Source organism: Coenobita brevimanus, chromosome 94 (genome assembly GCF_032717465.1).
Source record: "Coenobita brevimanus isolate Jiangsu-jjx chromosome 94, ASM3271746v2, whole genome shotgun sequence".
In the NCBI taxonomy this organism is placed as follows: domain Eukaryota; kingdom Metazoa; phylum Arthropoda; class Malacostraca; order Decapoda; family Coenobitidae; genus Coenobita; species Coenobita brevimanus.
In genome coordinates, this window is record NC_137047.1 from 3,775,132 (window position 1) to 3,798,707 (window position 23,576).

Consider the following 23,576-nt stretch of genomic DNA (forward strand, 5'->3'; position numbering starts at 1 on the left):
TATAATATAAAAGCGAAGTTTCATTCGAGAAGTAATGAATACAGCTATCAGTGTTATCAGGTTATATACAGTATGTGGAAATTGATCAGGCAGTTATATTTTAAGCGTCTGGAGAAGAAGACGTATATTATTCTTCAGTATTGTTCCCCTTACAGTGTTTAAAAAAAAAAGGGTAAGAATAAAAGGAAAGAGCATAAAAGCGATGGTAGTTATATTCGTATGAGAGAAAGAGAGGGGGGGGGGACTGTATAAGATGTAAATATACGAGAAATATCGTCACCTTTTTCAGCCATCTCTCTCGCTGTAAGAGGAGAAAACGAGGAAAATATGGTAGTGCATGAGTTTTTACACAATAAGTGATTATCATGTGCAAGTAGCATGCCAGGAAGATAATCAGATCTGACTGTCTTATTGCAATGTGTGTGTGTGTGTGTGTGTGTGTGTGTGTGTGAGAGAGAGAGAGAGAGAGAGAGAGAGAAACATGAAATCCGTAGTTTTATCTTAAGCATCTTTATGAAAATCCTGTCGTTTCCTTGACAACATTATCGTACTTTTATAGGGCCTTACATCATTTTTTTCTACCCTGATGAATAGCAAAGTTGATTTTAATGTTAGTACCAGGTAAGAGCGGATTTTTATTACGTAGATATGAATTAATATTACCACAACAACCTACTACGTATACTTATTATCAGTAATTGCTGTTGAAGGATAGTGAAGTTTAAAGATGAATTACGAGCCGCTAAATTACACATGAAAACACTGAAGAATAGCTAACAAAACTGTATATTACTGAAGCAAAGGTTTTCATTATTCTCTAATTGCATTGACGTGAACCAGCACTTTTCTCTGTGTAACTCTGTATCATTACACTAGTCTGCTTCATTATTTACGTCCACACTCGCCTCGAACATCCCTAGTTTGGAAATACCGTGTCACCTGTATCTCGGTATCATTATTCTTTAGCATTATTATATGCATTTATATTCCTAACACCTTCATTCGTTGGTATCGACCCATCTGCTGCCCGACCATATAAACTTCCCACAGCTCTCTCCCTGTTCCCCGACAGGAGGATGGCTAGAAGAGAAATATAACTTCATCCTGCAGTCCACCGGTTTCACATTCAGATGAAGGTGGATCAGCAACTACAGCAACAACAACATTACCCACAAAAATACCTGAAGTGAAAATTCATATTCAGAGGAATCTTTGCGTCCTTACATCATTATTTATATTTACTTTTAAAGTCCTCCAAATGGAAATTGATTATCGCGTATCATTATATCACTACTGAATGTACACTCACGCTTGCCAATAAAATTCCTCATACCTGGAAATGCAGAGCCATATGTATCCCGATATCATTACTTCATTATACATCCACACTCGTTTTATTCCTTCGTGAAAATTTATCGTCACTTGTATCTTCGTATTGTTTCTGTATTGTCACTATTATCTGCATTACACTCGCCTTAAAAAAAACGTGAATGGGGGTGCAGTGCTTCGTGTATCCCTGTACCATCACTTTCACTATTATTTGCATTCACACCCCTCAAAAAACTCCTTGATTGGAAGGTTATTATCATCAGTGTCTACATCATTACCTTTATTATTAATGTTCATACTTGCAGAGAGAGAGAGAGAGAGAGAGAGAGACCTAAAATTCAGTGCCAGGAGTATCTCGGTCATTATTTTGCATCGTTATTATTTACCTTCACAACACCCATGAAGATCTTTTGGCATAATTTAATGCCCCATTTATTCCCGTATCAGTACGCTATAATTATTTACATTTACACACCGCACGAAGAAAATTATCTCGTGTAAATTCAGCTTCACGTCCCTAATACTGTAGGCCATAATTTACATCCTCACTTTTACCACTAAAATCCCGCATAACTAGAATTGCAAAGTGTGTCTCAACGTCCATCATGTGACAGAGCCACCAGGCAGTTCAGTGTTCGCCTCTTCCTACGTAACAGGAACATTTCTCCACCTGACCCAAAAGCCATTCCGTGAGGCAAATGTTAGGGATCGAATGACGGATTTATGGGCGAGATGTATAGCTGATGTGCTTAGTCGTGTTATTGTGTTCTGCTTCATGATGGAGGAGCGCGAGAAATATTTTACAGGCATACCGTGTCCTCTCAACTATTTATCTGGGAGTTCGGCCGGGGATGCTTCTCTTGTTGATTGGAAGGGGGCGCGCTCTCCTCCTCTCACTCTCTTTTCCTGTCTCTTTTACACTCTCTTTCTCTCCCACTCTCGTCCAGCTTTCTCTCTCTTTCTCCTAACCCCTTCAGGTTCAGTTAAGTATTTTTGTACCAGCTATTTCATTTTTTTTTTTCATTCATGCTACAGCCCAGCCATCGTATACCAGCAGCAAGCGTAGGAGGCACCCCTCAAGTAAAGAAGGTTTAAATGGAGGCGATATCTAACCCTTCGATTTCGACAAGTCACTAAAGCTGGATAAAATCATCTGCAAGATAGCATGAATTAAGGAAAAAAAAAAAAAAAAGTCACCATGATGAAAGAGTTAATTCCTACTCTGCGCCTCTGTTTCCACTACCTTTATTTATTTTTTTTTTTTCATCACACTGTTTTCTCCTTTCATCTCTGCTTTCCTTTCCAGCCAGTCTTTATCCTCCCATTGCCTCTTTTCTCTCTCCACACTTTTTTCCACACACCATCCACTGTTTTCCCCTTTCCCCTTTCATGCTGTCTTATCTCACCCCTTTTCACTCCCCTCTCAAACCCTCCTTTCTAGGCCTGTCTTTCTTCCCTTGAGCACTCTTGTCTTCATCAACTCTCTCTTTTCCCCTCTCACTCTCCTTCTCTCTGTTTCGCTGTCACTTCATCATCTCATTCTGTGTTTCTCTTCACTCTTTCTTTTCCCTTCTTGCTGACTGTGTCCCCACCTCTCTGTTTACCTTTCCTTCTCATTCATTCCCATTCAAGCTCTTTTTCTCCATTCTCTCCGTGTCAGTCTCTCATTCTCACACTTTCTCGTTCGGGCTGTATCTTTTTCTTTCTCCTTCTTTTCCCTCCACTCTCATTCTCACAGTTCGCTTTTCACATTTTACCAACATCAACCCTTTTCGCAACTCTTTCACATTCTCTCAGTCCCCGGTCTTTTCTGTCAGTCTGTCTATCTGGCCTCTCCTATCTATCAAACAGCTCCCTTCCCTAGACGATCCTACCCATATGCAATACCTTTATTTTCATCTTGTCCATGTAGTTTTCCTATATGCTATCTCTCTTCTGCCCTCCGTAACTTCCGCCTCTTCCTCTTTATAAATTTTTTCACGCCCTGCTGTCTCTCAAACACTTCATCCGAACGTCCAGTGTTCTCTTTTGTTTTGCATTTTATTATTCTCTCTTTTGCCCGACAAGGATTATTTTTAAAGGCGTGTGTGTGTTTGTATAACAGGTTTTTCTAGTGCACTACACTAACGTCACCTTCCCCGTATAATAAAATGAATGACGCGTTTTTATTGGTTTATTCATGCTACCTCCAAACGGTGTAATTCAGCTTATGGTAAACCTCTTGTGGTGGGGGGAGATTTGCTAGAATACCTCCCTAAATTCACGACAATACGCCACGAAATTGGGCGAGGGTTGGTGACAGAACCACTTTGGGCGCCACGCGGCTCTGGATGGTGGTGATGCTCTGCTTTGTTTGTGTAAGATGTTTGTCTGGCTGGGTGTCTGGGCGGTGGTGGTAGTGGTGGTGGAGGTGGTGGTGGGAGTAATAGTGGTGGTGGTGGTGGTGGTGGTGGTAGTTGTGGTAGTGGTAAATGTGGTAGTGGGAGTAATGGTAGCAGTTGTGGTAGTGATGATGGTGGTGGTGGTGAAGGTAGTGGTGGTGGGAGGGGAAGGGGGTTGCATCTGACGTCACCACACCTCGCAACTGGCCCCAGCCCTGTCACCTTTGTCTGTACGATTATCTGTTATTTTTTACTGCACCCGGAGCTGGTTCCAGGCTGGTGCTTTTGTTCATATTGTCCCCTTGTGATCCTGGCTAATGATATAAATTCCTTGCACGAACACATCAAATACAATCATACAAAATTAAAAACAGGGCCTTCTCCGTATGACCCTGCATCAGATAGAAACAAGTAGCAGAGACACAGTTTTCACCCTGACTCTAGCTTAGAAGACAGCAGCAACAAGAAGGAAAAAAACAAAAGTGGTGGGAGTGAGTGTCCAGACAGACGTGGGGAAGGGGAGGGGGGGTAACACAAGCCCCGGGGTAAGACAGTCCAAACACACCTCATTCCTAGCTCGCTGACGGACGAACCTAATCTGTCTACCCAAGTGATGCCCCTCCTCCTTTTCTCCTCCACTGCCACTCCACCCTGCACGCCCCGCCTAACACCACTCATTCCTCCAATCCTGAGCTCTTATCTCTTACGAGACATTACCATTCCGTCTCATTTCATATTCATCACTTCACTGTGCTTGCTGTACGGACATGTTTTTGCTCTGTCAAACTCACGTCTTTCATTTCCATTCCGTTTCATCTTCAATTCGACCTTTAGCATGTTTCTTTTCAGACAGTTTCATTCTTTTTCTGACCCGTGTCTCTCGGTTCCTGCATGTTTGTTTTCGGAATATTATTTTCTTTTTTCTGACCCTTGCCTTTCAGTCTCATCCATTTAGTATGTCTCAGCATGCTTGTTTTCAGAAACTTCCTCTTTCTAGTTCTCTCTTTCAGAAATATGCTTCCCGTTTCTGAGTTTGTCTATCATTTCGTCCTTGAGAGTAACCAGTCCATTACTCCTCCTTGTGCAGTTCTACCCCACCCCACCCCGTACAACCCCACCCGTTCTGATCAAGCCCTGTCGAACCTCATCCCAACCAAATCCTTCTCGTTAGTCCCGATCATCCGACCCCATCCCATCCTTGCCCAAACACACCCCACCCTATCCAATCCAGTCAGTCCCTATTTTACCACACCTATTCTGATCAAACCTCGTCAAAAGTCACCCCCACCCAACCCCTGCTAGTTAACCCCACCTCATCCAACCCCATCCCTCCCCACAAACACTTGTTGACGGGGCGAGGACGTGTGTCGGGGGAGGGTATACTTCTGGCGTGACTAATGCCGTGAGTTTATTATATATAGTGGATGGGGACGCTCTGCCGCCAGCTCAGGGACCCCAGCCGAATATTAACATGTCAAGAGTTGCCCCCCACCCCCCCACCGCCTTCACTCTTTCTCTTTCTCCACTGCTATTATGAGTGAACTAACTTCTTTTCTCTCGTATACTAGAAAGAGGATAGGTACATCTTTTATTATTGTCAGGTTATACAAATGTCCCTAAGCTCCCTCCTAAGCCTGCAGTCTACAAGGCTTACATTCAGATGAGCCTGATAGAACAGTAAAAACAACAACAACAACAATAACGACGACGATAACAACAGCAGCAGTGGCAACAACAACAGCAACAACAACGACGTTAAAGTTACTGAAAGACTTGTGCTCTGTGTTATATAATTTTTTCCTGCTATTTCACCAATTAATGAAAAGTGCTTTCACTTGGGCATTGACCGGGTGTTTCCAGCCCTTGAGACATGAAAGAAAGCATTCCATTATTTCTTGGAAATAAAAAAAAGCAATTTGGTGTGTGTGTGTGTGTGTGTGTGTGTGTGTGTGTGTGTGTGTGTGTGTGTGTGTGTGTGTGTGTGTGTGTGTGTGCTTTATTTTAACGTCCTGAGCGTGAACGAAGTCTTCCGTTACCAGAAACTGAGCGGCTTAAGCTTAATCTCCCCCAAGATCGCCCGACCTCCGAGATGGGTTAACTTGATATGGTAATGAGTAGGGCTGGGAAGTGTTTATTCTTCTGATGGTGTGGCTTTCGTCTTGTTTACCTCCATTGTTATTCGGGGAAACAGTGATTTATCGAGAAGAGAGAAGCTGCGACGTTATTCAGACATTCGATCTCCTGACAGCGCAATTCGTTGATGGAGACGAAATCCTCCCTGTTCTTTGACTGCTTTTTCACTGGCTTCTAACTACCTACGGACGAGTCTTTCTTACCTTAGACGAGGTTCCTTGTAGTGAAGGGTTTAGAAACTACCTCCTCTGTGTGTGTGTGTGTGTGTGTGTGTGTGTGTGTGTGTGTGTGTGTGTGTGTGTGTGTGTGTGTGTGTGTGTGTGTGTGTGTGTGTGTACTAAAAACAACATAAACATCACTTTTAATGTTACAGCACCACTCACATCTCCTCTAACACTTCATTAACGGGATTCTGGGCAGCCGTCACCCCACATCCACCAGAAAATAATCAGCTAGAACACATCACACTCGTCTCTCTCCTGACGCTGTGTTTATCCTGCTGTGAGCCACGTCAGGGAGGAGAAGGGCCCGTCAGAATATTACACCAGATCTGTGAGCGCCGCACACTTGTCGGCCGAGCCCTTAATCCTGCGCTGTTTACCCTCTTATGACACTGGCCTGCCCCACCTCCTCTGTCTTGTTGGATCCGAGGTCCTCTCCTTCTCCGTCCCTTTCCTAATGGTCCTCATTCTGTAGCTAATAATATGCTGCTAATTACTGCTCCTTTTATTGGCGCCAGTGTTGCATCCGCCGCCTTGGCCAATAATACACAGCTTATGGCTGCTTTTCGTGTTCTCACTCTGTCACATTGGCGGTATCATGTGCTTCAACTGCTTCCTGTCTTCATGTAGCTGAGAACGCACCACTACTCCTTCATTTACTGTTGTCACACTGTCTCCACCATCGCATGTCGTATATCAGCTGATTCATTTGTAAGTTCTGTAAACCCACTCTCCTGTTTATTTGTGGCCTTAACATCTCTCTCCCCAAAGAACCACTTCTCTTTTCATTATTATTAGTCAGCTCCCATGTATAATTGTCCTCCTTATAAATCACGTTTCTTGACATTGTTTTTTGTTGTTAAGTATTGTTTTTTGTTTTAGGTCCACAGTATATATTAGAAAAATTGCATATTCAAGTGCTGTTTCTGCCTGTAAAGTTGCCTCTAGTTTCCCCCATATTTACAGTACAGATTGTAAGGGAAAAAATGCTGAGGTAAATTAGAACACATCTCTAATATATAGCATGGACTGCCTGTATGTGGTGTCGTTGTCAGTCTTTCTTTTGCTTCTCCATCTGCCCCTTCTGTTGTAGTTATTGCAAGTGCCTCATCCCAGTAGCCAATTACCAGCCCGACTCCCACCGCCGCCACTCTACACTTCCTCTGACTACTGCCGCTACTTCTGCTGCTGCTGCTGCCATTACTGCTGCACCCGCCATTGTTGCTACTCTCGCTAATGAAAACGTCGCTGTTGTTATTGTTCCCGACACCGCAGTTGCTCGCGTTGATGTGCTCCCTCCATTTCCCAGAGACCATTGTTGCAAGCATGGTCTCCTGCCCTACCACCCTAACCTTTCACTGTTTCAAAATTATCTTCATCACCAAAATCATGCCATATCATGGTGTCACTTCGAAAGAGACGTGGTATTGTGGTAACTGTACGTTCATATTCTTAACCCATTTTGTATGCTGACGTCTTTATTCTTTGGTTCACATCACCAGCCAAGTATACTCTGATTAGGAAACACGTCGTCTGGTGCTGAAAAGATTAGAGACAAACGCCATTAACTGTTTTCGCCACAAGAAGTCTCCTCAGGGTAAACAAAATCGTCTCGTTTAGTAGCAGCAGAAATGAAATATAAAAGCCGTCATCGTTGGCCAGGAGCTAAAATAATCACCCTAACTACATGATACTTGAGTAGTCTTATGTAACAGTATCTGAAGCTTGAGCCCCGTGCAACACCCACTGTGAGGCTTGGAGGACGGCAAGGGGGAAAAAAACCAAGGGGAAGATTTGTCGCTACACCGAGTAATAAATGCTGTGTTTAGAGACGCCAAGTGTTCCCAGCGTCCTACAAGTACAGCACGGATTCTTTATACTCCTCCAAGAGAATGGTATCAGCCGAGCGGATCTTAAGTGACGCAGCGGTGTCCATCCCATTACTCGCTGCTCAGCCCTCACCCGCTGTCCACAGGGGGCCCGATTAGAAAAGTGAGAGTAGAATTGTGGAGGTAGGGTACGGTACAGGATGAAAGGGTAGAGGAGCAGCATTTTGGTGGGGCGGATGGGAATGTTGTGTTTGGGCGTGTGGAGAAGGGAATTCTGTTTGAGTGATTATAGAATATAGGATACAGGAGGTTAAAAGTGTAGAGAAGCAGATTAATGGTAGGGTAGATGAGGAAGTTAGGTTTGGATAGTAAAGAAGGGGGATGGTAACCAAGTTGTGATTACACAGTGTAGAGCAATGAGTAGTTGGAGGAGTTATGTTGAAGAGCACAGGAGTTAATCAAGAAAGCACAGAACAGAGGACAGTTACTGATTCTATAATATTGGAGAAATGAAGGAAGAATATTAAGTTATAGGAAAGATTTGCATTATGTGGCTAGCTGAGAATCTTTCTTGTTTTGGTCAATATTAGAAAAATCTTACTGACTACTTAGAGAAACTCCTAACAGAAGAGAGAGAAAATGCAGGTTTGGGTGAACTCGTTGCCTCGTAACGAGATGGATGTCAGGCCTGATAAAGGTAAACGCCAAGTGCCAGGTGCGTGAGGATAAGTGTAGCTTCCTGGCAGTCACACGAGCATGAGATTAACGCCTCCGCTACATCTGTGTGTCACTCAGCCAGCTTTTTCCCAGCGCTCCCCATCCTCCTCGCACTTCCTTCTCTCTTGTTGCATTTTTTCCCCCGCTGAGATTCACACAAGGTAAACAAATGTAGGGCGCATCTCGCGAGATAATTAATCGTCGTGTCTAGCTAATCCGCTCTTGATCTAGCACCTCCCAGCATTCCGACACCCAGGCCACCAGCAGCTGTAAACACTGTGCTGACAAGTTGCTCACTGGGACAATAAAACATACACACTTGCGCTGCGTTAATGGCTCATCAGTTAGAGAGAGAGTGAGTTTCCATGTCTAGAGATAAACACAAATTATTTTTATTGGTTCAAAAGCTCATCCTCTTCCTATTTACAGCCACCGGCACCACCCATCACCACTATCTACACCACCATTGCCAACATCACTACGTTTCCCAGATTTTGCGGCCACTATCGCAAACTTTACAATTCACGCCCGACCCCTCCCACATCACCATCTTGTACAGCAGGCTCAGAAGTTAACGTGCTGTTCCAGTGCGTCTACTTCACACTTACGGCCTGTCCGTTGCCTTCAGCGGCTGAGAGAGGAACATAACAAGGATCTCTCAATTAACAGGTAGTGGCCAGAAATGAATGGGAGAAATGGAAGAGGTGAAATATGAGGCAAATTTTTGTCCCCAACTGTTCCTCCCCGCACCCCCCCTTCCCCTAACAAGACAGTGGACGTGTTTACTGCAACCAACACTTTCAGAGGGGAGCTGGGCGGCATCTGGCCTCACCTCCACCTCCCCACCCGCCACCTTTTTACGGCGAGTCGCACCTTAAGCACCTTGCTGAAAAATTGGGAGACCTCGCGTCGTATGAGAGAGAGAGAGAGAGAACACCCTTTCTTCCTCCCCCAAACCATCCCAACACAGTCTCATCTCTCAAGCACAGTTTCTTTACCCTTCCCAACGTATTCTCTCCCTCCATCGTAAAACACCACCTTCTCCCATCCAACCGCATTCCCTTCCCCATATCACCACACTCCCTTCCCCATCCCACCAGACTCTCTTTCCCATCCCACCGCATTCCCTTCCCCATCCCACCTCATTACCTTCCCCATCCCACCACACTCCCTCCCCCATTCCACCACAATCCCTTCCCCCATCCCACCACACTCCCTTCTCCATCCCACCACTTTCCCTTCCCTATCCCACCATAGTCCCTATCAAATCCCAAAACACTCCTTTCCAAATCCCACCACACTCCCTTCCCCATCCCACCACACTCCCTTCCCCCATCCCACTACAATCCCTTCCCCATCTCTCTTGCAACCCCTATAATTTTCATTGTTGTTGATGTCCACTGAAGATATAGCACAGTTAGCCACCTGTAATAGATTATTTAACAGTGCATCATTTAACTGGCCAATAAATCACAATTCTCTGTCTCTGTCTGTCTGTCTGTCTGTCTGTCTGTCTCTCTCTCTCTCTCTCTCTCTCTCTCTCTCACACACACACACACACACACACACACACACACACACACACACACACACACACACACACACACAGAGTAGGTTGATATTCCAACAGGTAACTTTTATGAGTTTTAAACGGTTTTGCACCTTAATGTGTATTACTCATAAGAACAGATTTTATTATTAGAGTATCAAAGAGCCTGGACGTTCGAGTATCGCCGCACTCTTCTCGCGATGGGTTTGTGCCGTGAACGTACTGTAGGATTTGATACCAGAACTGTGTCGGACATATGTGAGTTCTTGTTATCATGCCGTTTTAAATACTTGCATATAGTCGCACCCTGTCCAGTTATACCAGTACAATATACAGAATTTAGCAAACTTAGTCATTATAACACTTCGACTGTCACGTTCATTACTTTCATTATAAACATCCTTTTTTCATGCATATTTCCCCAGATATGCAATGGGTTTATTCTGGCTATCACTTTCCCTTTGAGGAAAAGGTGCTGTCCTGCCGTGATTGACTTTTCCAGGTACATATATAGATTACAAGTTTCATTCCCCACATCTCGCCGCATACTGATTCTACCAGTCAGTGTACCGGAGTTGATATCTGAGCAGCTACAGGGAAGATGAAGCTCCCTACCGTGAAAATATTGGTGGTCGCCGCGTTCCTCAGAGCTGTTGTTTTCGTAGCCCGGCTGACTGACCCCTCTAGCCTCTCCCCCTGCTCCCTCCCCCGTCCTCGTGCCCACCACAGACAGAAAAAGATAATCCTCAAAAGGCACCGGAAAAATAGGGGATATCCGGAGTCTAGATGCTTGTGGTGACACGAAAATATAAAAAGGAAACAGGTAGAAGGGAAGACTAGTGGAAATATAGGCGCCTGAGAAAAGAAATCGGGTGAAGGAATATTTGGTGGGAATGCTAAAACAAACTTTTCTTGAAAAGATAAATAAATTTGACATGTGAGATTACCATTAAAAAAAATAGTTTTAAATTTCGCGGGTTTTACTCTTCTGTAATTAAAACTCGTGACGCAAGACTGGTACACATAAAGTATCAAATGACTTACCCCTCAAACTGTAAGGTGACAGTACCGTATAAATGTCTGTGAATAAGTGGAAAACACGAATTATGTGTAACTCACTCGGAATGTTCACTAAGTTAATTAAGTAAATTCTTTTAAGTAAGTTTTTTGAGCAAATTCTTCACTATAATCACTTACTGAGTTTGTTCTTAGTATCTCTAAGGAATTTTATTAAACTAAGGAAAGATCTCCTTTTTTGTAGGGATTAATGAGGATTTTATCTGACCACCCTCTTAGTGCAAAACATTCTCCTCAGCAGAAAACATTCGTCTAGAGATGACAAGGATGAAATAAAGAAAAAAGACGTCGTCAGTCTGAAAGGGTTAATTGTGTGTACTCAGGCGGCAGGTAATGTTTGGGGAGAAAGAGCAAGCTGGTTGTCATATATTCTAGTGTTGGTGTGAGTGTAACAGGGCCACACAGGCGAGAAATATATCACTGGCAGAAGAAGTTGGCCGCCACGCCAAATAGCTCTCACACCTCTCAAGGGTTTTTATATAGATCCCGTACATCGATAAGCGTGAGAAATGGTAAGAATCTCTTTACACGGTAGTTAAGGTTTGAGCCGTGATATGTTTGTCGTCTGGTTTACGAAGTGACTGTATATGTTCATTAGCCATCAGTCGACACCATATGAGCATTTGTTGTTGATGTGCTATTTTTTTTATGTACTGTATTTATAGGTTTGTGTGTGTGTGTGTGTGTGTGTGTGTGTGTGTGTGTGTGTGTGTGTGAATTATGACATTACAGCACATTTGGACAATTATAGTTATACCCCTGCTTTTGCCAGAAATTGAAAGTTCAAGAAATAATAGGAAAAAAAAAATATCACGCCCAATTAGTTTGTTCATATGGTAATTTTTCAGTGTTAGGTGCAGTCCTTTATGTTTGGCAAAGTGTGTACAGGTCCGGATTGTGCAAAATACATCATGACTATTGCGCATTCAGGGGCGTTGTCTCTTTATGTTTAATCATCCAGATTTAGTGCCGGAGCAATTTCCAAAACATTAAAATAGAAAATAATTAATAAGTATAACCCTTCCCCCTACGTCCCTGCAAGTTTACACAAGCTCCCAAAACTTGTGATCATTAGTGGCTCACCGTTGTATCAATTCATTCCCCAGTCATTAGTTATCATATGGTCCATCATCCTCGCACCCTCAGAGAACCAACTTACCAGGAATATGAAAAAAAAAAAAAAAAGTGAATAAGAGAAGGTATCTGCGTGGCCGTTGTCTGCCTAATGGGATGTGCAGGTCGTCGATGAACTAATTATCAGTGAACAGGGTGGGTTAGGGCGCTGCCAGGAACACCTAGATGTAATTAGGGATTAGTGAGAGGCGAGGGGAGGAGAATTTGGTGTTCAGAGAAGACAAGAGTATTGAGCTGCAGTTTTCAGTATTGCACCCTAAGTAAGGATCTACAACTTAATGAAGGACCAGAAAGCTTTGCAACTATGAAGTGGTATGCCAGAAATCTGTAGTTGTCTATTTTGTAATAATCTTATAGTTTATGAGCGCATGTTATTCGGAAAAAAGTCTTGATGATGATGGTGATGATGATAGTGGTTATGATAAAGAACAATAAATGGCTGATTGTCGTCAGTGAAGGTCTTGGATAAATCAAAATACGGGTTAGGCAACGTCTGTGGCCGAGACCCCGCGGCGCCAGGGTGGGAGCGACCAGGGCCCATGGCAGCGTTGAGCGGATTTAGGCGCCTGATCCTTGTCGGCACTCAGGCCGAAGTGGCTCAGCAGACGAGTTGCCTGATACCTCGCATTTTGGGTCCACAAGCCGCACCCCCAGAGCCTAGAGGGCCGGAAATCTTCGTGATCCTCTTAGAGCCCTACAGAAGGGAATCCATTTCATTCCCCGTGTTAAATATACTGTACTTGTGTTCACACTTATTTCTGTGTGGAATAATGCCTTGGCTGGCCCGAGGAAGCCTGGGTGAGTGAAGGCACGCGAAGGGCACGGTCAATCTCGCGCATCTAAGAAAACAACAACACGCAATGGGTGATACGGTCGAGGTGTCGCTAGCCCTGGCTGCCAGGCTGTACAAGAGACGTAGTGATCAGTCTCTTTTCAGGTTTGTCTTGGGGTTATTATGTACAGTAGCTTGGTGATTATACCCTCGGCTTATACTGACTGATTGTGATAGAATTTGGTGTATAACGTTGATACGATCGTATTATTGATATACCATATATATATATATATATATATATTATATATATATATATATATATATATATAACTGCGGCCTGGTACAAATATATATTGTTCTCAAATGTCGTCTTACCAACGAAACCATTCGAGAGAAGGTTTAGAAATTGTTTTGGTGGATTAGCCAATCGAAGATCAAAGGTGAGGCAGCGTGGCAGTGGCCGGGGTCAGGCCGCGCCACTCATACCTCGCTGTTGTACTCTCAGTGATCAGGGTATTACCGTGGCGACACACAAGTACGGCAGATTTTCTAAACATTGTGACCCTCGAGTTTCACTAATCCTTGGGGCAGTTTGCACAAGAATCTTAGATCAGTAGTTACCCCCTAAGAAACCAACATCTCCTCGTACCATCGACAGATTTCTGGCAGTGGGAGATTAGACTTGGGGTGGAGGGAGATCTGAATGACGGGATGTGAAAACTAGGTACACACATACGACCGGGGTGGGAGAGGAGGACAGACGATGAAGAAAATGGAAAGGGATCTTGATGATGAGAAAGAGAGAGAGGGACGACGAAGAAACGGATATGGACGATGAAAATAGGGACACGGATGCTGAAGGGAGATTGTAGAATGGTGGAGAGAGGGAGAGGAGTGGTGCGATGGAAAGAGGAAGAGGGATAATGAGGAATATGAAACATGTGTAGAGGCGTGTGAGGCTCGGATGTGGATAAGAGGTTGATCAACTTTCGAGGTTAGATGAAGGAGTGAGGGCGGGGGGAAGAAGGAGAGGGAAGTAGTGCGTGTGTGCGAGGGGAGAGAGGGAACGAGTGTGTGTGGGAGGGAGGGGGAAGGGGTGTGGGGGAGGAAATGAAGGAGTGTGGCGTAGGGGAGACGGAAGGAGTTGAGAAGGAGGAAGGAGAGGGAGAGTGGAAGAGATGGAAAGAGGAGCGTTTAGGGGAGAGGAAAGGAGTGTAGAAGAAGAGGAAAGGAGTATTGAAGGAAAGGGAAGGATTGTGACAGGTGAAGGAAGGAGCGTGGAGATAGGAATGGAGTGTAGGGAGGAGACGGAAGGAGTACGTCAGGGGAGAGGGAAGGAGTGGATGGAGAAGGAAGAATTCTGAGGGGAATGGGAAGGAGTGTGTTGGGGGAGAAGTAGGGAGTGTGAAGGGGGGGGGGAGGGAGGTAATACGAGGGGAAGGAGAGGGGGGGTTAGTGTCTAGCATGGGTCGGGATCACGAGAGAGTGACGCGGCCTGTTTTTGTCCGCCGAAACGGGTTTATTTGTGGAGCGACGAGTGATGGATTGTTGTGGTGTTGCTGTATACCCAGGCTGGTGATGCTGGCAGGGTGAAGGTGGAGAGCGCGGTTATGACGAATATGTGGGATGGATTAGGTGTGTAGAGCAAAGTCCAGAGAAAAAGGAACACTGACGGAGATTGAAAGAAAAAATATTGGCAGTTATGTGGTTAAGGTGGAGGGCATGGTTGCAACGAATACAACTGAGAGACGTAGGCTGATTGTGAAGAAGGCAAACGTGTAAAGTATTGGAGATAAATGGATCGTGGTTGCGGAGTTGGTTGTAATTATGTATTACGAAGATAAAGGGGAGATCGTCGTTATAATGAACATGCTAGACAGATTATGCAGATAATAAAAGTGTGTAGAGCAGAATTCAGAAGAGAGGATATATGGGAAAAATAAATGGTTCGTGAGTTAGTTATGTGGTTAATTTAGAACCGTAGTTACATTTCTGGGTGTAGTTAGGTGGAATATTTTGATTAATTTTGTAGTCACAGGTACTCTGGAGGAACATAATTACGGTGACGAATATAGACTATGTACAAGTATTCTTGTTCCGGGCTACTCGTGTTGATGGTAGCGGTCATTGTTATCTGAAAGGCCGTTTATGATGGCATTAGTTTATTAGGTAGTAGTCATGGAGGCGGCAAGAAAAACTTAATACACTTACACAGAAAACATACCAGTACGAGCATCACGAACAAAGTCAGATAACGCCGTCGGGAAGGAATAAAATCGGAAATAGGTCATCGAATTGAGGTGGGGAAGAGTGTTCAGGAGTTTCAGGCCAGAACCGCTGCGTTAACAAAGTAGTGCACAAAACTAATAACTCTTTCCAGCCTTCGGAGCTGAGGTCGTCCCCCGTATATTAGAGGCAGCGTCATCATCACGTTGGTCACCATGAACACTGAACTCATCTTGAACAGGAAACATTACTTTACGTGTCCAACAATGGCTGGATTACCTGGGGTCGTCAGAATTTCCTTCCCTTCCGTCATTCACACTTCTCTCATCAGCTTTTCTTCCCATGGCCGCCGCTTGCTATTGGAGACACACACACACACACACACACACACACACACACACACACACACACACACACACACACACACACACACACACACACACACAGAAATAATGTAACCTTCAAGCCGGCACCATTTTCAACATTACCAATCCACAAACTTTCTCCCTCCAATGATAGAGCTTCAAGCATATGAGTTTCGCCTCCCTTTTCCCACGTCAAATCTCTTCCTCCCCCACTCCATCCTGATTCTCCCCACCTGGTTTACCCACATATCTCTCCCCTCCCCTCTCCTTCTCTTTCATCTTCTCGCTTCCTCCCCATCGCTCTCATCCCCTTCGCGTCCTGTTCGTCTCTCTCTCTCTCTCTCTCTCTCTCTCTCTCTCTCTCTCTCTCTCTCTCTGTTTATATTATTTTCCTCCTTTCCAATTATCCTTTCTAATCCGTGTTCGTCCCATCCATTCCTTTAACTCGCTGTCCTCTGCTCTAGTTCCTAAAGCATTCTTGGCCCAGTTCTTTTTATCGTTTCCTTTTTATTCCCATTCTCATATTGATAACTTTCTCATTATGGTTAGGAAGATGAAGATATTTTCCAGCCACATACCCTACTTGCCACTCGTCACTACGCGCAACTACCAACAATCTCTGTCTCCTTCCCCACACCCACCCTCATTCCTTCTTCGCACTCTCTCTTATTCCTTCCTCCCACCAAGTCTCATTCTCGATTTCTTTCCCTCACATTCGTCTCTTTTTTTTTTTTTTTTCTCTCCAGATAACTCATCCTCGGTCTTAACCTTCTCATTTTCCCGTCCGCTCTCTTTCTTCATCATTTTCTCCCTCTCTTCATCATATTTTTCGCCAACCTTATCGCCCCACTCGCTCTTCTTCTCCGTCTGTTTATTGTCCTTCTCCACTCCCTCTCCCACTCCCTCTCCCCCTCCCTCTCCCACATCCTCTCCCTCATCCTCTCCCACTCCCTTTCCCCCTCCCTCTCCCACACCCTTTCCTTCATCCTCTCCCACTCTTTCTTCTTCTCCTTCCTTCACTCCCTCTCCATCTTCTCTCTCTCCTTCTTCTTCCTCCCCCACTCCCCTTCCTTTTCCCTTTCCCTCTTCCTCTGTCCCCCTTCCCCTTCCTCTTCCCCTCCCCCAGCAGTCGAAGCAGCAGCAGCAGGCCTTCCGTCAGCGTAATGTATAGAGGCAAGTGGAGTAATAAATCGCTGTGTTTACCTTGGACGTCGTGGAGGGTTGGAACTCCAGAAGGGACGGTCTGGGATGCTCGTATATCATAGTGCGGGAGGCAGGGGGAGGGGAGAGGGAGAAGGAAGGCAGGGAGGGGTGAGAGGGGAGAGGAGGGTGCAGGAGGAAGAGGAAGGGTGAGAGGGAAGGGGGAGGGAGAAGGCAGGGAGAGCGAAGAGGGAAGAGAGAGGAGGGAGGGTGAGCAGGGAGATGGTTAAAGAGGGAGGGAAGGATATTAGGAGAGGCACAGGCGTTATGAGGGAGGAGAGGGTAATAGGGGATAGGAAAGTGCAGGCGAGGGAGGCGGGTGGAACGGAGGGATAAGAGGTTTAGATGAAGGAGGGAGGAAGAGAATGAAGAGGGTTAGAGAGGGAAGGAAAGGAGACAAGAGGAAACGTGGTTCTGGAGGTGTGAGGAGGGAAGACAGGGAGGACATTAAGTGATGGGTGGGGGTGCAGTGAAATAGAGAGGGAAAGAAAAAGAGACAGAAGAAAGGGGGTTCGGGAGATGGAAGGATGTGAAAGAAATGTGAGAGGGGAGAGGGAGGAAAAGATGTTGGAAAGGGGGGACGAGAGTGTCGCAGGAGGGAGTGAAGGAACCGAGAAGAGAATGGGGTACGGAAGTAGTGAAGGATGGACGGACGGAGGGAGGGAGGAAGGGTAAAGAGAGGAGAGGGAGGGCAGGGATAGAAGCGTGTTAGGAGAGAGATGAGGGAACATAGCAGGGAAGGAGTGTGGGAAGTGTAATGTATAGAAAGGAGGTCTGGGAGCAGTAAAGGATAGATGAAAGGAAAGGGGATGAAAAAGGACGAAGTTCAAGAGTTGTGAGGGAGAGAGGGGATATTAGGAGAGAAGGATACTGGAGTGATGGAGGAAGGAAAGAGAGGGGAGGGTAAGAGGGAAGAAGTAGGCGAGGAAGGTGCTGGGGGAAGGAGGTAAAAAGAAGGTAATATGGTACGAAGAAGAAGAAGAAAGAAGAGAGGTCATGCTAAACCACAGTAAAGAAAATAAGAGGACAAGGATGGTAGAAAGAGTGGATAAAGGAGAAAGAGGAGACAGAAGGATGACAAAAAATATAGCAGCAGATGGTAAGAATAACGAAAAAATATTGAGGAAAAAGATGTAAGTAAGAGCGACAGGATTGTTAAGGAAAGTGAGAGGAAAGGGACTCGTGAAAAGGAAAGGAAAAGGCTGTAGTGATGTGCCTGAGTGAAGGTGAAATGGAAAGAATGGCAAGAACGAGTGAGAGAGGAGGTAGGAGAGGAGAATCAGCTCATGAGAAATGCAAGAGAGACAAGGAGAAGAGTGAGGTACAGACGAAGAGGAGGAAAGCAAAGAGAGAGAGAGAGAGAGAGAGAGAGAAGGGCGGGGGAAGGAAAGGAATGAGAGAGACAGACATATACAGAAGCAGACAGACAGAGACAGACAGGCAGACACATACACAGAAAGGGAAAAAGAAACTAAAGAAACTGGGGGAGGGGGAACGGGAAGAGGGGTAACACACACAGGATGTAAGGGAAGGAATTTAGGGCAAAAGGAAGTGTTAATAATACTGCTAAGAGTTATTTGGGGCTGAGGGGGAGTGAAGAACTAATGAGACCGGGGGAAATGAACAAGGACAGGGAGAGAGTGGGGGAAAAACAGTATTATATGTGAATGAACTGCGGGGAGGAACATATGAATAAAAAGTACGAATAAAAAATCCTACTGAACTTTATGTTGTTTCAGGATGGAATGAAATGAGAAGAAAACTGGGGTGGAAGTTAGTAGCAGGGAAATGTGTGACGCAAACTTCGAGACCCAATGGAGGCTGATGGAGAAAGACGTGATGGAGATAGATGGAGAAGGTAAGTGTTGAGTTGTAAAGAAGGAAGAGAAAAAATTGGAGGAGATGAGGAGACACTCTGAGAATGTACAGTATATAAAGTGAGTCGCGGATAAGTGCGTGAAAAAAACTCTGATACCAAATAGAGCCAGCTTAGGAAAGACGACGGAAATTGATGTTTGGAGCTTAAGCTTTGAGTGATGGAGAGAGAATACGAAAAATTTAGATGAGTAGGAGGCATGCTGAGCAAGTAATAAGAAATTGGTAAGCAGGAACAAAGAGAGTCACACATCCGAAGACTGATAAACAATAGCTTTAAGAGGTATAAGGAGACGAAGAGGATGTGACGGAGAAAGGAATATGAAAAAAAAAAAAAGAGATGAGATGATACCGACTGGAAGAGAGAGAGAAGACCCCGACACCAAGAAAAAGCTGCTAAGGATAGACGATGGGGATGGATGGTTGGAGTTTACGTTGTGAGAGCTGGAATGGGAATAAGGAAGGACGTGGAGATGAGGACGAGGAGGAGACAGGTGAGCAGATACAAAGAAATTAGTGGGAAGGAAAAGAGAGAGAGAGAGAGAGAGAGAGAGAGAGAGAGCCCAGACACCAGATATTAGCCACTGAAGAAGGACAATGACGGAGATGGTTGAAGCATAAAGTTGTGAGGGATAGAGAGGGAATACCAAAGAAGAACTTGAGGAGATTAGGAGGGATTCTAAACAAGTGAAAAGAAATCGACGGGTTGGAAGAGAGAAAATGGCAAATTCGAGACGGTAGCATTAGGTATAGATGTAGTAAGTCAGTCTGGAGGTTTTTCAAAGGGAGTATCCTGCAACGAAGAGATAAGGTGCGAGGAGGAACAATGGAAGGAGGAGTTGAAGGAAAGATACGGCGGGAGGAGGAAGAGGAGGAGGAGGAGTTGGAGATGTGATGTAGTGGGAGGAAGAACAATGGGAGGAGAAAATGCGAGAGTAGTGATATGGAGGGAAGGGAAACGATGACCGGAGTAGTTGCAGGAGTAGAAGAAGTTAGTGGGGGAGAAGCTGCAGGATGAAGACAAGGTGGTAGACGAGAAGTTGCAAGACGAAGAGGAAAATTCATAGGAGGAGGAGAAGATGGAGGAGGAAGATTTGAAGGGCGAGGGGAAGTTGAGGGAGGAGGAAAAGTTAGCTGAGTGATATGGTGGTGAGGAGGAACAGTGCAAAGAGGAGGAGAAGGAGGAGGAGTTTGAGATGCGAGTAGCGTCGGGGTCGAGGTGATAACGAAGGGTAAACAGGGCTGGTGAAAACTTCCCTGTGCCCTACATTAATTAGCCTCACCCCCTTCACCTCTATCTCACCCGCCAGCCTCACCACTACCACCACCCTCACGACCACAACCACCCTCACCATCACCACCACCGCCATCCTGCTCCTCTCAGCGCTTGTGTGGATTATCCCATTTAACCCATGCACTTGGAAGACGTGTTATTTAGGTTTATCAATGCTTGTACCGGACGATCTTGTTCAGATTAGGAAAGAGAAGTGGTACTGAAGGGTTTAAGGTTATAATCTCACCCTCTATTTCGAAAAATCTCTTGTAAGCTCTCTCTCTCTCTCTCTCTCTCTCTCTCTCTCTCTCTCTCTCTCTCTCTCTCTCTCTCTCTCTCTCTCTCTCAAACCCTTGTCCCACAACGAAGTACTCTTAAATTTAGGGATACAAACGACTTTTACAGAATGACCATGCTAAAGGTAAGTGCCAGATTTATCTCTTCTCTGTCTCTCTCTATGAACACTTGTCCCACCCTTGGAGTACTCTTAACTTTACGAGGGCCTGGTACTCAATTTTTAGTGTCATGTTATTGTGAGCCAGTCCCGGGTACCTGCACGTATATTGACAGGCGTCCACTGCGACTGCACACGGGCCACAATTACTCTTGGGGTGAAAAAGTCATGACCAACCCCCGTGGGCGAGGTGGCCGGCCCGCGAGTTATTAGAAACACATAAAATTCGTCCCGCTATTAAATTGGCCTGGTGACGCAGGTCGTGTGGCGTGGAGTCTTCTACTACTACCTTTCCTACCTGTCTAACTTACCTGTCTCTCTTTTATCTCCTTCCATCCCTAGCTCACTTCTGTTCTAACTTCTCCTCCTCTCCCTTCCTCATCACCCTCCCTTCCTGCCTAACTTACCTGTCTCTCTTTTATCTCCTTCCATCCCTAGCTCATCTCTGTTCTAACCTGTCTTCTTCCTTCCTCACCACCCTCCCTGCCTACCTAACTTATCTCTCTGTGTTTTATATCCTTTCATCCCTAGCTCACCTCTTCTATCCTTTTCTCTTCTACCTGCCTCTCCTTTCTCCTCCCTTTCCTGTTATCCCTACCTCGCCCCCCTATCCTCTCCTTTCATCCTTGCCTTACCCCTCAATCCTCCCGTGTTACCTCTACTTCACCTCCCTCTTTTCTCTCCTGTTTTCCCAACCTTGCCTCTCTCTCAGTCTGTCATCCCGTAAATCAAATATCTTTTCTTCTTTCCACCCTCCATACCTTACTCACCTTTCTCCTCCTCTCGTGTTTTTCCTTTTATTATACACTTACTCTTTTTCGCACCCTTCCTATCTACCTGAACTTTCATTTCTGATTTTTTCATTGTTATTGCCTTCTCATCTTGCCATCCTTATTACTTTCCTATTAAAATATCCTGTTTTCTCAGTGGTTTTCCTCCTGTTCTCCCTTTTATTTCTCCCCTTACCATTCCTGCTACTCGTAAGATGGAACCAGGATTTCGGGAACTTGAACGGTATGTGAATGACTGTGTGGCCCATTTCACTGAGCATGCAGTTGATGATTCTCCCACTTTGTATCAATTTGTATTCTCTGTTTTCTTCCACCTCACGCTGTCTTTAGTTGAAAAAAAAAAAAAAAAAAAAAAAAAGAGCAAATGAAGGCCACGGTATACCCAAAATTTCATCGTCTCTCCATCCATACGTAGACTGTATCTTACTCTTCCCTAATTAGGATTCCTTCACTGTATTTTCGTCACACAGTAAGTGCATAATATGTTCCTTACTGTATCACAACTTTCCCAGGCATCTGATACTTCACCATTAAAGCTCTTATAATGGAGGGGTGTCCAGGAACGAGGATTACACACACACACACACACACACACACACACACACACACACACACACACACACACACACACACACACACACACACACACACACACACACACACACACACACACACACACACACACACACACACACACACACACACACACACACACACAACTACTACACGACGTTGATGGCTACTCCCGAAAAACAAAAACTGAAGCCATCCTCTGCAAGACAAGGAGAATTTTACCCTTGGTTTTTGCTTCCAGGGAGGGTATTTACTTTTAAGGATATATTTCCGTGACGATCCGCTCCAAAGCATATTTCCGCCGGCTGGGTTTGGGGGCAGAGACGAGAAAAAATGTGGAGGTGGGGAGAGAGTAGGAGTGGTGTGTGAAGGAGCGATGTGTGTGCGTGTGTGACAGACAGACAAACAGAAACAGTAACAGACAGAGAGGCGAAATAATTTTATGCATGGATAAAGAAATATGATAAGATGAAAGAACTGGTCTCTGATAGTGCGTGAAGAGTTGGGTGTGGGTATGGTGGCGGTGATGGTGATGGTGCAAGGAGGGGGCGATGCGCTTGAAAGGATATGGGATGATTGTGGGGTTAGGATAATATGAGGGGGAGATGGGTGGTTACAGAAGGGAGGTGATGATATGTTAAAGAGAGGAGGTACAAGTGACGAAATGGGAGTGTGATGTGTGTGGAGAGGTGTTGGGGTAGGGGTGGTGTAAGGAAGGAAATTATAGGATTGCTGTGGAAAGGTAAAATATGAGAGAAAAGGTGAAGTAAGACCCATGTGAGAAGGTAGAGGTGAATGTGGAAATGGTGTGTGGGAGAGTAATATGTTTGTGTGGAGGCTGTTTGAGAGATGAAATGAGATGCATGAGGAAAAGTTTAAATGGAGGTTTAAGAGGAAGATGAGGTGAATATGAGTGAAGAAAACGAGGTTCGGTGTGGGAGGTGACATGTGAAGTTATGCTGTGTGATGGAGGTGAGGTTAGGGTGGTGATGGTGTACGGGAGTGTTGCGTGAAGGAGTGAGATGGATGGTGAAATGATGTGAGGAAGGTAAAATGATGGTGGTGGAAGAGATGTGACGCGAGGTAAGTGTGGAGGTAGAGGTGAGGTGAGGGAGGAGAAGGTAACAGAGAGGTGAAATGAGGTGCGTGGAGGTAAATTAAGGTGAGAAATGCGGTGGTGGAGGTAGGCAGCTTTGAAGTGAGGTGAGGATGGAGGTGAATTAAGGAGAAATGAGAATGGAAATAGAATGAAGGAGTCAAGACGATTGAGGAGGAGTTTGAAGGAGGTGAGGTGATTGAAGTTCCAGGTTAGTGTGAGGGAATTGAGGTGATGGAGGCTGACGTTGATAAAGGAGTGAGGTTACGGTGGAGGTAGTATAAAGTATTGAGACAGTATGAGGGATGTGAAATGAGAACAGCGGTAGTGTGAAGGAGGTGAACTCAAAAAGGTAAGGTGAGTGGAGGTAGGCAGAAGTTGGGTGGTAGCAGAGGCAGGCAGTGTTGGAAAAGTGGGATGAGGGTGGAAATGATGTGAGAGTGGAGATGGTAAGAAGGACACGAGAAAAATATGAAGATGATCTGAGGGAAGCTAACCAGAAACTGGGTGGTGGTGGAGGCAGGCAGTGTTGGAGAAGTGAGGTGAGGGTGGAGGGAGCTGGGTGGTGTGAGGGAGTG

At 45.1% G+C, this 23,576-nt stretch overlaps 1 protein-coding gene across 1 annotated transcript in view; it reads right to left on the reverse strand.

Annotated features, from left to right (window-relative positions):
* LOC145412978 (homeobox protein caupolican-like) overlaps positions 1-23,576 on the reverse strand; it is a 192,241-nt gene that overhangs the window by 9,837 nt on the left and 158,828 nt on the right. The window lies entirely within an intron of this gene.